Source organism: Herpailurus yagouaroundi, unplaced genomic scaffold, assembly GCF_014898765.1.
Source record: "Herpailurus yagouaroundi ecotype Mexico unplaced genomic scaffold, PumYag 183, whole genome shotgun sequence".
Taxonomy (NCBI): domain Eukaryota; kingdom Metazoa; phylum Chordata; class Mammalia; order Carnivora; family Felidae; genus Herpailurus; species Herpailurus yagouaroundi.
Window position 1 is genome coordinate 15575001 of NW_024412414.1, and position 16160 is coordinate 15591160.

The 16160-nt window shown below is 39.3% G+C and overlaps 1 long non-coding RNA gene across 1 annotated transcript in view; it reads right to left on the bottom strand.

Moving 5' to 3' along the window:
* LOC121041350 (uncharacterized) overlaps positions 1-7488 on the bottom strand; it is a 79506-nt gene extending 72018 nt beyond the window's left edge. The window contains exon 1 of the long non-coding RNA XR_005795698.1: positions 7285-7488. This is a non-coding gene — a long non-coding RNA (uncharacterized LOC121041350). The remainder of the gene's footprint in view (positions 1-7284) is intronic.
* Between the last annotated feature and the right edge of the window lie 8672 nt (positions 7489-16160).

Genomic DNA, 16160 nt, shown 5'->3' on the forward strand with positions numbered 1-16160 from the left:
TAGGCAGGAGTCATTAGCTGAGGGAACTTGGATGTTGGCAGGGCTATTACAGGCATTAAGTGAAATGGTGTAGACACTCTTTATTAATGAAAAGCACTTGAGAAAGTACTGAAACGCAATGCACTTTAGAAAGTACTGGAATGCAATGTATTTGTCCATGTCACTCTTTCTATAGTCATTCCTTATCACGCTTTCACTGAGAACCTACTATGTGCCAGACAGCATCACAGAGATACAGAGATAGAATGTTAACGCGACTCTCAAGGAATCCACATACCAGAATGGGAGGCAGCAAAGCATTTCCATAAACACCGGAAAGCAAATATTTTTAGGCTTCGTGCGCCACTTAGGGTCTTTGTTGCGTCAGCTTCCTTCCTGTTTATCTGTTTTTGTAAAACTTCACGGACATAAATTTGACCATTCTTAACTCCTTTTGCAAGCGGCCTGACAAAAACAGCGCAGCAGCTGGATTTGGGCCATGTGACCTACATCGCAAACTGCTCATCTGAAAGACTGACAGAAGAACAACAGGAGACTGAATGTAGCATGCTACCTGCTGCAACTGAGCTCTGTGCTGTCATTATTGTCTTTCTGATGTCATCCTCAGAGAGAATCCTGTACATTAGCATCCAACGTCTCACCACCCCCTCTTCTGCCTGGAAAACGTGAGGGCAAGTGCACCCGACGTAAATACATCTGCTTCCTCCTTCTCCCTTGCTGTCACAACCTCAGTTTGTTCACAGAGGCAATGTCGCTGGCTAAATACTTCTTTCTCAGGCTTCCTCCGAGTAACAAGTGGCCTTGGGTACAGTTCTGGGCCACCAGGCTATGAGCAAAACAAGTCTTGAGTTTCTGGGCATATTTTTGCTTGCCTAATGAAAGAAGAAGATGCCATCCATTGTCCCTTGTTCCTTCTTGCACTTACAGATGGTATGTGGGATGACAGTAACCATCTTGTCACCAAAAGGCAACCAGAATGAGAGGAGGGCCAAAGGATTCACAGATAAGCTATCCTTTAGATTGCTGAGGCTCTGAGCCAACCAGTGTGAGTAAGAATGCTCTCTCCAAATACCACTGCATAGTTTGTAGGCCACTTTCAATTGGCTTTTCTGTCACTAGTTGCTAAAAGCATTCTTGGTGAGGTAAGGTTCATCATCTGCCCAGCACACCCCCCGTGGCAACCCTGGAATGGAGTGAGAGTTTCCTGGGTTCCTCTATATTAACTACCACTCCCACCACCATCCTCATCACCAGCACCTCCATTAATGATTATTGAACATTTATCTGTATCATCTTATTTTTATTACCTAATTACTTATCAATTCTTACCTAATTTACTAGGTAATTATTATTTAATAATCAAAACTGTTGCCTAGTTATTATCTAATTATCAAATATCTGTGTATTATCTAGTATCACAACAACACTGAGGCAGAAGCTGTTACTGTCCTTACTCTGAGGTGAGGGAACTGAGCCACAAGGAGTAATTTGTTTAAGATCTCACAGCTAGTAAGTGACCAACCTAGGATTTGGAGCAGTCTGATTCCTGAGGCCTTACACGTCATGCCTGTACTTCATTTCTTCAACTGTCACACAGAAGTCAACACAAATCATAAGTATAAAGTGTTCAGTTCTGGAGTCTGGTGTCTCATTTGGGAGCATTAGCCACAGTGACCCTGGTTCTCGGGCACATCCCAGAAATAAGCCTCAGCTTGTGAAATTAGCAAAGTTGAACAAGGCTGTCGTTTATTTTCCTTTTTCTCCTCAGCGTTAGAAATTCCTGTCAGTGGGAACACACAGTTTCCCAGACGTTGACAGCTCAACTTTTGGGCATTTGAAAATTACCATTATTAGTTTTAGCATGTGAGCGATTTCTTCCAGACTCATGGTTGGCAGGATTTTTCTTAATCTTTTAACGAATGATGGGATGACATTTTTGTTTGTTTGTTTCCAAAGTTCCTCCAAGATTCCATCACTAGTAAGACACCTGAATTTTAAAAATGTTTTATTGCAAAAAATAAGCCATCAGTTGAATCATCCTGTATTTTTATCCTCTTTATTTTGATGCTACAAGGTTGGTCATAAAGATAAAAGAAAGAAGTTGAAAGTCATTAATATTCATTTTTCTCAGACATTAAATAATCAGTGTTCTGAAGAATCTGGCAGGTAGGTTAGTTTGAGTGTTCTTCTTCTCTTTAACTCTTGGCTGATCATTATCCTTGTCATATGAAAACAAAGTGAATGTTAATTTACATAGCTTTATCTGGGGCTAGTGCACAAAGATATAAAATAAATACTAATATTGATAATCATCGTCATCATCATCCTAGCAGAGCCTTAGATGAAGTCCTAGGTAATATTATAAACAGTTGACACCTTATCTCTTTTTTACTGTGATAAAATACGTATAACAAAATTAATCATCTGGACCATTTTTAAATGTACAGTTCATTGCCACTGAGTACATTCAAATTATTGTACAACCATTACCAACATCCATATCCAGAAGTTTTTCATCTTCCCAAACTGAAACTCTGTTTCAGGGTGGCTCAGTTGGTTGAGCATCCGACTTTGGCTCAGGTCATGAGTTCGAGCCCCACATCAGGCTCTCTGCTGTCAGCACCGAGCCTACTTGGGATCCTCTGTATCCCTTTGTCTCTGCCCCTCCTCCTCTTGCACGTGTTCTTTCTTTCTCTTTCTCTCAAAAAGTAAATATTTAAAAAACAAAGTAGTGGACTGCCTGGGTGGCTCAGTCAGTTAAGCATCCAACTTCAGCTCAGGTCATGATCTCGTGGTTTGTGACTTCGAGCCCCACGTACTGCTCTGTGCTGACAACTCAGAGCCCGGAGCCTGCTTCCAATTCTGTGTCTCCCTTCCTCTCTGCCTCTCCCCCATCTCATGCTCTGTCTTTTTCCCTCTCTCAAAAATAAGTAAGCATTAAAACAAATTTTTTTTTAAAAAAAGTGGAATTGCTGGATCACATCGTAATTCTCTGTGTTATTTTTTGAGGAACCCCCGTACTGTTTTCCATGGCAGCCACACCATTTTACATTCCCAACAAACAGAGCCCAGGATTCCAATTTTTCCAGATCCTTGTCAGTACTTATTTTCTGGTTTTTGTTTTTTGTTGTTGTTGTTGTTTTTTTAAATAATAGCTACCTTAATGAGTATGAAGGGTGAGGGATTATTTTTGTCTCCATTTTGTAAGTAAGGAAACCAAGGCACAGAGACGTAATATAGCCTGCACAGGGTCCCATATTTATTATGTAGAACTGGGATTCACAGCCAGTAGTTGGTGGCCCAGAGGCCACACTCTTCTCCACTGACTTTTAAAACCAGCAGCAGCTATCACGTAATGAGCATTATTATGTGCCGGCCATGGCACTGAGCATTTTACATGAATTATTTCATCTCATCCTCACAACTAACCTGCAAGCACCTGCAATAACCTTGTTATTGTCTCTACTTTTCTAACAAGGAATACGAAAAGAAGTTAAGTATCTTGTTCAGGGTTCCTCAGCTAGTCAATGACAGAGGTGGGATTCGAATCCAGGTCTCTGAATCCAGGACTTGAACAACTGATCTCTAGCTCATATTTAGTTTTAGATAAAGGATCGTCCCATCAAATTCTGTATCTTTCTCTGTGCCCTCCGTAGAGATATTTTCCCCTCCCTAGAGTTAATCGAAGTCCTTCCAATTGTATTTCATAGTGATATGGATCTGTTCATTGTCTCAGGGAGGCCTATGCTGGCATTTGAATGCAGTTCCTCAAGGCTTTCCAGTGAGCTCAGTAAGTTGAAACATGCACACTGAATATAACATTCCTTCCCAGGTAGAGTAAGTTGGCAGGACCCAACCTTTCATGGAAGGGCTGTGACTCTCAAAAAGCCTCTCTCATTTACCACTTATTCCTTCCCACTTACCTAGTTGTTGTTCTAAAGATATTTTCTTCCAAGTCGTAATGCTGAAAAGATACTTTTTGAACAGCCCCTCTTACCAACTCCTTCTTCAACCTATTGTCATGTCTTTGGGACAGGTGCGCAAATGTTACCACCTGTCCTCTTTGCTGTTCACTCAGCCTAGATTCAAATCCACTAGGCCACTTAATAGATGTTTTACTTTGAATGAGCTAGTTTAACCTCACTTGACATCAGTGTCTCCATCTATAATGCATGAATAAAAAGTCTCTGTGTCATAGGATTTTTAAAGGATAAATGAGATCATATTCATAAAAAAATTAGCATGATACTTGGCAAGTAGTAAACTCTCTTTAAATTGTAGCTGTTCTCTTAAATCTCACCAACCAGATGATAGCGTTCCAAGAGCAGAAATTGATTCTTACTGACACACCCAGCATGGAGCCTTACACATAGTAGATGATCAAGGAATCTTTTTGGATGACAGTTGTTCATTATTTTGATGGGATGGCCATGACATTTTCAACATTGTGACTCCAGAATCACAAAGTTTCAAGAGGAAGGAACAGGAAAGACAAGGGTAAGGAGGGCAAAGAGGCTGGGGGAGGCAGGCACAGAAGACAGGCACACACAGGAATTTCAGAAGTCATCGTCCTGTGAGATCCAAGCTTAAGGAGCACTCACACTTCACGCCAAAAGAAGTTGGCTAGCGTCTCTGTGTGAAGAGACAGATTGTTGAGCAAGGATCTGCATGTCTAAACCATTCCAGCATCTTGCCCACCTGAGGAGTTGTCCTGACTCTTCTCACCAGTGATTATTCTGCTTTTCCACACCCACACGCTGGGAAATTTCTCCTCTCTAGGACATCCTAGGCCAAATCATCTCCGTTTGTACTTCGAATGCAGTCAGGCCTGGAAGCCTTTTGCTTGTAATTGGAATGTTGTAGGGTTGTACTAGAAAGCCTGCCCAGTACTTACATCACTGCTGGAATTTGAACTCTATTTCTTTATACTTGTTGTTTTAGACCTGAGCTGCCCAGTATAGTAGCCACTATACACAGGCGCCTATTTAATGTAAATTAATTAAAATTAAATGAAATTTAAAACTCAGTTTCATCAGCCATATGGCATGCACTCAATCGCCACATCTGGCTAGTGATTATTATATTGAACAGAGCCAGATATAGACCATTTATGTCATCACAGAAAGTCCTATTGCAGAATTGCTCTAGAAAATAAGATCAAGCATCGTAAAGCAAGTAATTCTCATGAAAAATTGTGTCGTAGCTATGTGAGAATCAGGGGGATCTGTTACTCTTTAGGTACACTCTGTGGGTTTTAAAACATGTTGTAAATTCTTTGACCCACAACCCATCAAAATGCGGAATCTAACTTCCCTTTCTCGCCACAGCCCCAGCTGACACCCTGCTTAAACTCTAGACGTGGGAGCCTCTGCAGATTCTAGCCTCTGGGCCACCCCAGCTAATACTAGGTGGAGCAGAGACAAGATGTTCCCATGATACCCCACAGATTCCTGAGCCAAATGATGTTTTTGTTTTAAGCCTCCATGTTTACAGTGCTTCGTTACCCATAAATAAAAATTTGAACGTGAATATTCCCAAAAAAAAAAATAGCACATTTTAAATGCAGTATCAGTAGTGAAGTATCTTTAATGAAGTTCAGTCCACAATGAAAATATGTTTGAGGAAGTGTGAGAATCGTCTTCAGTGCCTAACTGCAATATCATTGGTAAGGACATGAGACAGACCAAAAGAGTAGGAAACTTATAACGCACTTTCAGAAATGATAACCACCCCTCCCTTCCAACTACATCAACTTCAGCCCCACTCTCGGTGGCTAAAAAAAAATGGCAACATATTTGTGCTTGTTCCTCAGATGTCAGAACTTCCAATTCATCGTCGGCTCTACAATTCTATCTAGGTGTTACAGTCTGGTAAGAAGACTTGTCTTGGTATTATATCTGCATAGAACCCTTGATGATTTTAATATTACATGTGATCATTTAAACAAAATGACAAAGATTACTAGGATGCTTTGATTCTTGAGTTACATTAAACTGAAAATGTTCACTGTCCATGTAAAAATTATGCTTCTTAATCTGCTTTTAATTTTGATTTATTTCTATTTCCCCGCAAGCAGCCCTTAAAATTAAAAAAAAAAAACAAAAAAAAAAAAAACTTATGTCCAAGCAGCTTATTTGGAAGTGTAGGATAGAGAAATAAACACAGAAAAATGAATGAGACCAAATACGTGGATGCATTATTGACAATACTAACAACCACTAGGCGAAACTGGATGCTTAATCCTATGGGGCTTTCAAAGAAGCTAGATGAATGAAATGCCTCTCAGGTCCATCCACCCCAGAGGACTGAAGAAGGAAGCATTTACCTTTGACTCCTATTCTCTGTGGATCAATTATTTCCCCATACACTGCGCCTGAATGAGTGCCAAATGGATTGCCAAGGGCATCCCACACCACAGCATGAGAGAAATTCTAGAACAGAAAACAGGAGACATGCATTGGAAGCCCAAAATAAAGCACTGTCAAATAAAGCCCCGAAATAAAGCTGGCTGAGGTATGAGTGGAACCACCACTTATCACAGATGGGCTAAAATAAGAGGTGAAGATAAGAATAGATAAGAAGTTCTGAGGTGATACACACAACATGTGTGCTCCGATCTACCCTTTGAACCACTCTGCTATGCGTTTACTCTCTCAGTTCAAATAATTACGCAGCTTCTTTAAAGTGGCAGACACCATAATTTCAGCCAAGACTTAATCCAAGAGGGCTAGTGAACCAGCCTAAATGACAGCTGCAGCCAGTCCTGAGGCTAGAATTAATATTCAATAGATCTCTTTCCACCAACCATTCTGTTTATCCTTCACCCTTGGCTAGCACTTCACCAGGCATGGTTGCCTGGTAAGGACTCAAATACCTACTGTAGTTTCCTTGTCACTGTGGGACTGGTTATTGCACTTTCCTGTATACCATTATCAAGAGGTATAGAAAGAGCAAGAGACACCCCTAGTGAATGCCCTGGGTTTCAGGTTTACTTCTCCCTGCCCCCATTATGCAGTAGCACCTCTAGCTTCTCATGGTGGTGAAAGTCACTTACACTGACTGTGACAGTGATTCTTTCTTCTGCCTTCTGGCCTACCGTCATAAGAAATTGCAAGTAACCCACACCTCAGTCAGACAACTGAGTTATTTGAACACATTTCACCTTACTGATCCTTTCGGATAAGCATATCCTTTCACCACACTTAATTTGCAGAGGAAGCATGCAAAATAAAGGCATACAAGGATAGAATAGGATTTCAGAAAAATGGATGTTCAGACACAGACCTGCTAATTTCTCACTGCTCACGCAACGAATCCATCTCATCCCGCGTGTGTACTGCCTGTTCAAGTTTCAGAATTTGCATCCGTCTGCAGAGGAGCAGCCATCTGAGTGGAAATGAACAGCCAAAAAATCTGTTGTGAAGCTGCAGGCCATAGTAAGCATACTGGTTTTACTTGGTATGCTTATTTAAGATGGCTTTCAGCATAGTGAGGAGACGTAAATAGCATCCCTTGGCACTATCCAGGTAGGAGAGTACACTGGTGTATTTTACAGTAATTTTCCACGCTAAAGATTGCAGTAGAAACCCATCACAGCAGATGCCTCGTTTTGCTCTGCATCCTGTTAGCATTGCTTGCTTCCTATTCTAGTCACAGCTTCAGTGGACAGCTCCCCCCTCCTTGTGCTGTCAAGGGACACTCATCGCAAGTGCATGGCCACACTTCATACCCTACCTTAGCACCTCCTGTGTCAGGGCTCAACTCTCCTGGACCCACATCAAGCCCAGCCCCTAAGTGTGGGGAAGTTAATACCCTCGGGAACCACCCTCATCCAAGAAGGGTTGAGAGCTAATAGATAAATGTTCTAGCTTCCCATCTTTGGAGTAAATAATTCTGGGAAGCATTCCACATGTATCTCAGCTGTTCCAGTACAATCATTGTCCCATTTCCAAGAGTGACAGCCTCAATGACTGCTGTTGGGTTTTGTTTCTTCCCTGTTTTACTCTCCTCATTCACTCACTCTTGATCTTGGGGTCACCTCCTACATAAAAAATCTGAAACTTATTTTGGAAAAAGAGATTTATCAGGGATAAATAGAGTCATTTTGCTGATAAAGAGGTCAATTCTCTAAGAAGACTAAAAAGTTATAAACATGTATGCCTCTAACAGCAGTGTGGAACAGGGGCAAAAAGATAACACTGAAAAGATAAATAAATCAATTATTATGAGTAAAGACTTTAATACCTTCTTTTGGTAATTGGAAGATCAAGCAGGCAGAAACTTTGTGCCATATAGTGGATGTGACCAGCACTCTCAGCCTGCTTGACACCTACAGAATGCTCTAGCCAACAACAGCAGAATGCACATTCTTTTCAATCTTGTGAAAGATTTGCCAAGGAAAACCACATTCTGAGCCATAAAGCCAAACCTTAACAAATTTATGTTCTGAGATCATGACAAAATTAACAAATAACAAAACCCCCAAATACTTGAAGATTAAATAACACACTTGTAAATAACACCTAGTAAGAAGAAGGGGGGGAGCAGTGCAGAAAAATGAGAAGGAGAAGGAGGAAGAGGAGGAGAGGGGAGAGGAAGGGGAAGAGAAGGGGGGCGGAGGAGGACGAGGAGAAGAAGTTGTTTCATAAGAAAGTTTAAAACATTTTGAGCCAAATAAAAAATGAAAATACAGCTAATTAAAATTTATGGAGTTCTTTGAAGGCTGTGCTTAGAGAGAAATTCATGGCATTCAATGCATATATTAAGAAGTAGAATAATCTAAAATCAATCATTTAAGTTTTCATGTCAGGAAACTAGAGAAAGAGGAACAATTTAAGCCTAAATGAAGCAGAAAAAAAGAACAGAAGTAACAAAAATGAGAGAAATCATTGAAATTGAAAACAGGAAAATAATAGAATCCACAAAACCAAAACCTGGTTTTTTGAAAAGATCAATCAAATTGACAACCTTCTAACTAGGCAAACCAAGAGAAAAAGAAAGAAGATACAAATTACTAATATCACAAATGAAAGAAAAACCATTATTCCTGATACCATGGACATTAAACGTATAATCAAGAAATATATGAACAACTCTATGCCCATAAATTTAATTATTTACATGCAATAAACCAATTGGTTATAAAAACACAAACTACTAAAATTCACACAAGGAGTAACAGATAATCTTAATAGGTCCATGTTTATTATAGTAATTGAATTAATAAGTAATTTTTAAAAACACCAAGCCCAGTTGGTTTCACTGATAAACTTTCCAAAACATGTAAAGAAGAAATGATACGAATAGTCTACAGTCTCTTCCACAAAATAGAAACAGAAATACTATCGACCAACTCATTTTAGGATGTCAGTATTTCTCTGAAACCAAAGGAAAAAAAAAGATCAAGACATCACAACAATGGAAAATTGTAGATCAATATCCTCAATTAAAAATATAGCAAATAAAGTCCAGCAATATATAAAATTACTGAGGGGGGAGGTACCTGGGTGGCTCAGTTGGATAAGCCTCTTGATTTCAGTTCAGGTCCTGATTTCACAGTTTGTGATCTCACAGTTTGTGGGTACGAGCCCCGCATCGGGCTCTGCACTGACAGTACAGAGCCTGCTTGGGATTCTCTCTCTGCCCCTCCCTTGCAATAAGTTTAAATAAGTAAGTAAGTAAATACGTAACGAAATCATCAAATGGGATTTATTCCAGGTATGCAAGGTTGGTTCAACATTCTAAAATCAGTCAATATAATCCACTTCTCTAGACTAAAGAAAAAAGATCATATGATCATATCAGTTTATCCAGAAAGAGCATTTGGAAAATCCAACACTCATTCATGATAAAAACTCAACAAAGACTGGAGGGGAACTTCCTCAACTGGATAATCAACCTCTACCAAAACCCCCTGTGGTAACCTTATCCTTAATGTTGAGAATTGGTTGCTTTGTCTCTAAGATTAAAATGGTGGCAAGGAGGCCCCTTCTCACAGCTCTTATTCACTTATTATACTAGAAACCCTAGCTAGTGCAATAAGAAAGGAAAATGAGGAAAATGAAAGGTATACAGTTTGGGAAGGAAGAAATAAAACTGACTTTGTTCACAGATGACATAAGTATCTATGCTGAAAACCCCAAAGAGTTAAAAGACAAAACAAAACAAAAATAAAAAAAAAACCTCCTGAAGCAAGTAAGTGAGTATAGGAGTGTTACAGGATACAAGTTTCATATACAAAAGTCAGTTGTTTTCCTATATGCCAGCAGTGAACAATACGAATTTGGAGTTTTTCAAAAATTACCATTTATGGTAGCATCAAAAAGTAAAATAATTAGATATAAACCTAACAAAATATGTACAGGACCTATACGTGGAAAAGTATAGAATTCTGATTTTAAAAAATTAAAGAAGATATAAACAAATGGAGAAATATTCTGTCTTCACAGATTAGAAAACTCAATATTAAAGTGTCAATTCATCTCATCTTGGTCTAGGGGTTCAACAAAACCCCAATCAAGAGCCTAGCACACTAACTTGTTAGATATCAACAAACTAATACTAAGTTATATATGTGAAGGTGAAAGGCCTAGGATATCCACAAAAATACTGAAGAATAAAATTGAAAATTCAAGACATGCTACCAAATTTCAAGACATACTCTAAAACTGTAGTGACCAAAAAACATGGTATTAAGGAAAGAATAGACATATGGATCAATGGAACAGAATAGAGAGCCCAGAAATATTTTCACACAAACATAGTCAATTGATCTTTGACCAAGGCACATAAGCAACCCATTACAGAAAGGATAGTCTTTTCAACAAATAACACTGGGACAACTGGATATCCATGTGCAAAAACAAAACAAGAAAAGAGAAAAAGAAAAGAATCTAGATGTTGATTTTATGCTTTTCACAAAACTCAACTCAAAATGGATCGTATAGCCAAATGTAAATGCAAAGCTATAAAATTTCTAGGTCAAAATATAGGGAAAAAATCGGTAATGATCTGGGTTTGACAATGAGTTTTCAGTTACAACCCCAAAAGCATGATCTCTGAAAAAAATTGGTAAGTTGGACTTCATAAAAATTAAAAACTTCTGTCTGCTCTGTGAAAGACACTATTAAGAAAATCAAAAGCCAAGCCACAGCCTAGGAGAAAATATTTGCAAAAGGCGTATCTGATAAAGAACTTATATCCAAAATATACAAGTGTTCTTAAAATTCAACAAAAAGAAACCAAACAGCTCAATAAAAAAAAAAAAAAAAATCAGAAAACCTGAACAGACACCTCTCAAAAGAAAACGTACATGGCAAGTAAGAGATATGTGATAAATGAGCATATGAAAAGATTCATTGGGGAGTTACAAATTAAAAAATGAGATATCACTATACACCCATTAGAATGGCAAAAACAATTTTAAATTTACAACACCAAATGCTGGCAAGAATGTGGGACAACAAGAACTCCCATTCTTTGCTGGTAGAAATGCCAAATAACACAGCCACTTTGGAAAACACTTTGGTGTTTTCTTAGAAAGCTTAACATAGTGTTAGCATAAATTTCAGTAATCATTCCCCTAGATATTTAGCTGACCAATTTGAAAACTTATGTTCTCACACAAAAAAAAAAAATGCACGTGAATGTTTACAGCAGCGTTATTCATAGTTGCCAAAAAACTGTAAGCAACCAAGATGTCCTTTAGTAGGTAATGCAGTCATAAACTGTGGTGCACTCATATAATAGAATATTAGCATTAAATGCATATATTTGAATTATGCATGTATTTTGGAAAATGCATCTATTTGAGCTATTAAGCCACAAAAAGAAAGAGAGACGGAGGGAGGAGGATGGAAGGAAGGAAGGAAGAAATGAAGGAAGGAAGGAAAGAAGGAAGGAAAGAAGGAAGGAAGGAAGGATAGAATGAATCATAAATGCGTATTGCCCAGTGAAAGAAACCAGTCTGTAAAGGTCCATACTATATGACTTCAGCAAAATGATCCTCTGGAAAAGGCAAAACTGGAGCAACAGAGAGGAGACCAGTGGTTGCCAGGGGCTTGGTGGGATGGATAGGGTTGAAAGGGTGAAGCCTCAGGTAGTTATGGGATAGTGAAACTTTTCTGTATGATCCTGCAGTGGTGGATACATGATACTATATTTGTCAAAACCCATTAAACTTTACAGTACAAAGAGCCAACCATAATGTATGAAAATTTTTTAGAAATCATTTGGGAGGTTGGAGATCCCAGGATGGAATGTGGAATGTGACAAAGCCCTCTGACAGTATTACACACGTATGAGACAATCTCTCTAAAGGGGTTTGGAGGAAAAGGTGCTGACTTAACTTTGGAAATGTACAGAATCTGTTGAGTTAATCTTAAAGAGAAGATGAGAACATGTCCGTAATCACTTTTGCTAGTGATGAAGTTGATTTACACAGGAGTGTGTGTTAATAATTCTGATGCCATAATACATGTACCCTGGAATTGAATAAGTAAATGGATGGTGGATAGTGGGAGTTTTCTGTTAGTGTTGAACTGGAAATTTACAGATAGGAGAAGAGAGGAGGCAAGAATGGTCTCTGTGATAATGGATTAGAGTTGGAGACATTACTGTGAACTCATGTTTGGCTTACTTTACATACAGAAAGTTGCATATAGAAATAATTATAGATATGTATATAGACAGAAATTAGTAAACACTCATATATTTCCTTGCTCTGCCAGCTGGGAATGCATAGAAACAATAGTATCACAGTAGCAGTGAGCACACCAAGGGCCCAGACACCGGTTTCTTTTTCATGTCATTCCTCTTAAATGAGATTAGCAGTTTAATTTTTTTTAATGTTTGTTTTTATTTTTGAGAGAGAGCATGAGAAGGGGAGGGGCAGAGAGAGAGGGAGACACAGAATCTGAAGCTGACTCCAGGCTCTGAGCTGTCAGCACAGAGCCTGACACGGGGCTCAAAACCACAAATCGCAAGATCATGACCTGAGCCAAAGTTGGAGGCTTAAGTGACTGAGCCATGCAGTCACCCCCAGATACTGGCTTCTAACGCCATTCTCCAGTATAAAGGAGCCCGAGCTTCTTGCAGGAATGGCTGACTCAAGGACTGGGACAGAAAATATACAAGATAAACCTAGAGAACTTTGGAGTGCCAGAAAGTAAGAAGTACTAAAAAGCAAACAACAGCAACAAAAAACCAGCACATTGGTGAAGGCACATCAAAAATACAACAGGGGCTGATCGGAAGAGCTCTCAATGAGCAAAGCTGGAAGAATGTATGAGAAAAAGGAGTGCTGGATTGCAACTCAAAGTATGAAATAAGTATCCATGAATTCATGCTGATGTAAGTAAGTGATTGGATATATTTTAAAAATGGCAATTAAAAAAATAGCCTGTGCAAAAGAATTCCAAATACTTCCTGCAGATATGCCCCTCTCAAGGAGATGGAGTGTAACTCCCCACTCCATTAAGTGTATGCTACACATAATATCTTCCTTCCAGAGTGCATTTATGGAAAGGAATTCAAAAGAGGGAAAAACCTCCCTCATCCAGGAGATCCAGGTCAATATCAACAGCGAACTGCCATGTTGTGGTTTGTAGTCTTGATATAATGTGATGAAAATGGCACCGTACCCCCACGGTCTTCCTCTCGAAAATACATAACGGCAGTCTGATCATGAGGAAAACATCAGACAAATCCCAACGAGGGACATTCTACAAAATACCTAACCAGTAATCCTCAAAACTGTCAAGGTCATCAAAAAATAAGGAAAGTCAGCAACACAGACGGAGCCCAGTGGAAGCTAAGGAGATATGATGACTTAAATGCAATGTGGTGTCCTGGATGGTTTCTTGGAACAGTAAAAGAACATTAGGTTAAAAGAAAACCTAAGGAAAATAGAATAAAGTATCAATATTCGGTCATTAATTGTATCAAAAATACCATGCTACTGTCGGATTTAGGGGACAGTGTGAGGTATATGGCAATTGTCTGGAATATCTTCACAATTCATAAATCTAAAATTGTGTTTAAAAATGCATTTTGTTCTTAAAAAATCAATATCAGAACAAAGAAAATGGAAGGTGACAAACTGAGCAGAAGCAGCATCGTATCGGATGGGCGTGGAGGGTCTGGGCAGTGGGAGAGAAGCGTGGGAATCTAAAGACCCTGCTCTAGTTCAAGGCCTTTTAGTATTTGGCAGCATGACTTCTTAGAGTCTCAGTTGTCCTTAATTATTACCATCATAATAGTCAACATTTTAGCAACATTCATGAGATCAAGAGTGCTATGTTGTGTGAATCACTGTATCTGCAGTGTCAAGAACAGTATTAATACATTATAAATATTCAATAATTTCTTGTTGAGTGAATGAATGATGGAAGGAAGGAAGGAAGGAAGGAAGGAAGGAAGGAAGGAAGGAGGGAAGGATTAAGGAAGGAAGGAGGAAAGAAGGAAGGAAGGGAGGGAGGAAGCATGGGTCTTCCTCTGTCAGGCACAGTGTTCTGTGCTTTCTATTACTTTAGGTAATACATTTAATAATGCATGTTGTATGGAACACTGTTCTTCTGCATCTGACAGCTGGGACGCTTAGAGAATTTATATTTCTTCCCCATACACAGCTGAAAAGTGGCATAGGCAAGATTCGTACCAAACCATCTGACCTCAAACCCCCACACACTTAACCTGTACCTTCCTGGGCCCTTAAATTTCTAGTGCAAGAGCAACATGAAAGGGATCTGCCCCTTCTCGCATCTCTCATGCCGCACTGCTTTTGTGCCCTGATGGAGTCACACTACAGTGTTTGTAGGGCCCCTTCTATGGGGACAATTATAGGACTCAATAGAACAGAATCTTCTCCCCCAAGACTCACCCTCACTCTGTTCTGTTTCTGTTTGCTCCCAACCCCACACTATTTATCTCCATCTGAACTTTGCTTAGATAAAAGCACCTCATCCATAATTTTTCTTTCTCAGAATCCTGCAGGGGAGACAGAGACAAAGATAAATGTCTGACCTCCACATTCATTTTTATGATAACAATATCTCGTCCTGATTCACAGAGGCCTAAGCCTACTCAGCAGGTTCAACTTTAAAGAATAATGGGGTGGGGGGAAGGCAACAGAACAAGACCTTTCGCTTTAAGCACCAGGATGATAAAAAGCTGTGCAACCCAGATAGCATCAGACAGCTCCAACCCAAGGAAGGCCATTGCTCTGCAGTTACTGGTTCATGTTCTTGTTGTTTTACCCCTAAGTTCAGACCTAATTGTAAGATAATGACTTCAGAGTAAGATAAAATTCAGGGAGAATGTCAGATTGCAGAGAAGAAAGCTTTTATTCCAACTAAACATCTTTGATGGTAGAAAAAAATAGGGCATATGTCAATTGCTATTTTATAGAAATCATCTAATTGCTAAATTCCTCCCTAGGCATAGCACAACTTTTTTTTTCTTTTTCTTTTTCTTTTTTGAAGTGGAAGGAACAAAGACAAGTTCTTTTGGTAAAGATTCCAATCCCATCATCTTGTGTATTTTAAAACAAGCTGACATTTTAGTAAAAAATTAGGTTTCAATATACTAAAGATAAATGCTTGCATCCTGCGCTGTATGGCCATTTGAATTTTCTAAACGCTTTTACAGTTTTTAGAACTATTGTGAGCGCCACCCATTTCTTACTAAGTAATAAAACTGGGGGAGATGTTTGCAAGTCATAAGGTTCCATAAATGGTTCCAAATTTATGGTTGCACTATAAACTATATTAGACGATCCAGAGTAGCAAAAAGCCAGTTTGTTGCATTCACTGGTGCTCTCAGAGTCTATAAATTCAAGGTAAGCCGTGTACACAGCAAATGAACCATCACGAAACTACCCTGGGACAAGATGCGCACGTCGACTTTTCAGGACGTTCTGTGTTTCTCCGCTCCCAGGCATTTCTAAATAAATCATGGGCAGAATGGAGTCAAGACTTCCATCCTCAAAAGACACCTAGAGGCAAATCGACACTGGTGTCACATTCCAACCAACTCTAACGAGGATGACTAAGGTGATCCGGATGGTGAAGCTTCATCATTTGACAACTGCATCGTCCTCCAGGGACAACTCTGTCTTTCTCTCAGAACCCTTCTTTTCACAAGGCTGAAGGCCACCTTGCAGA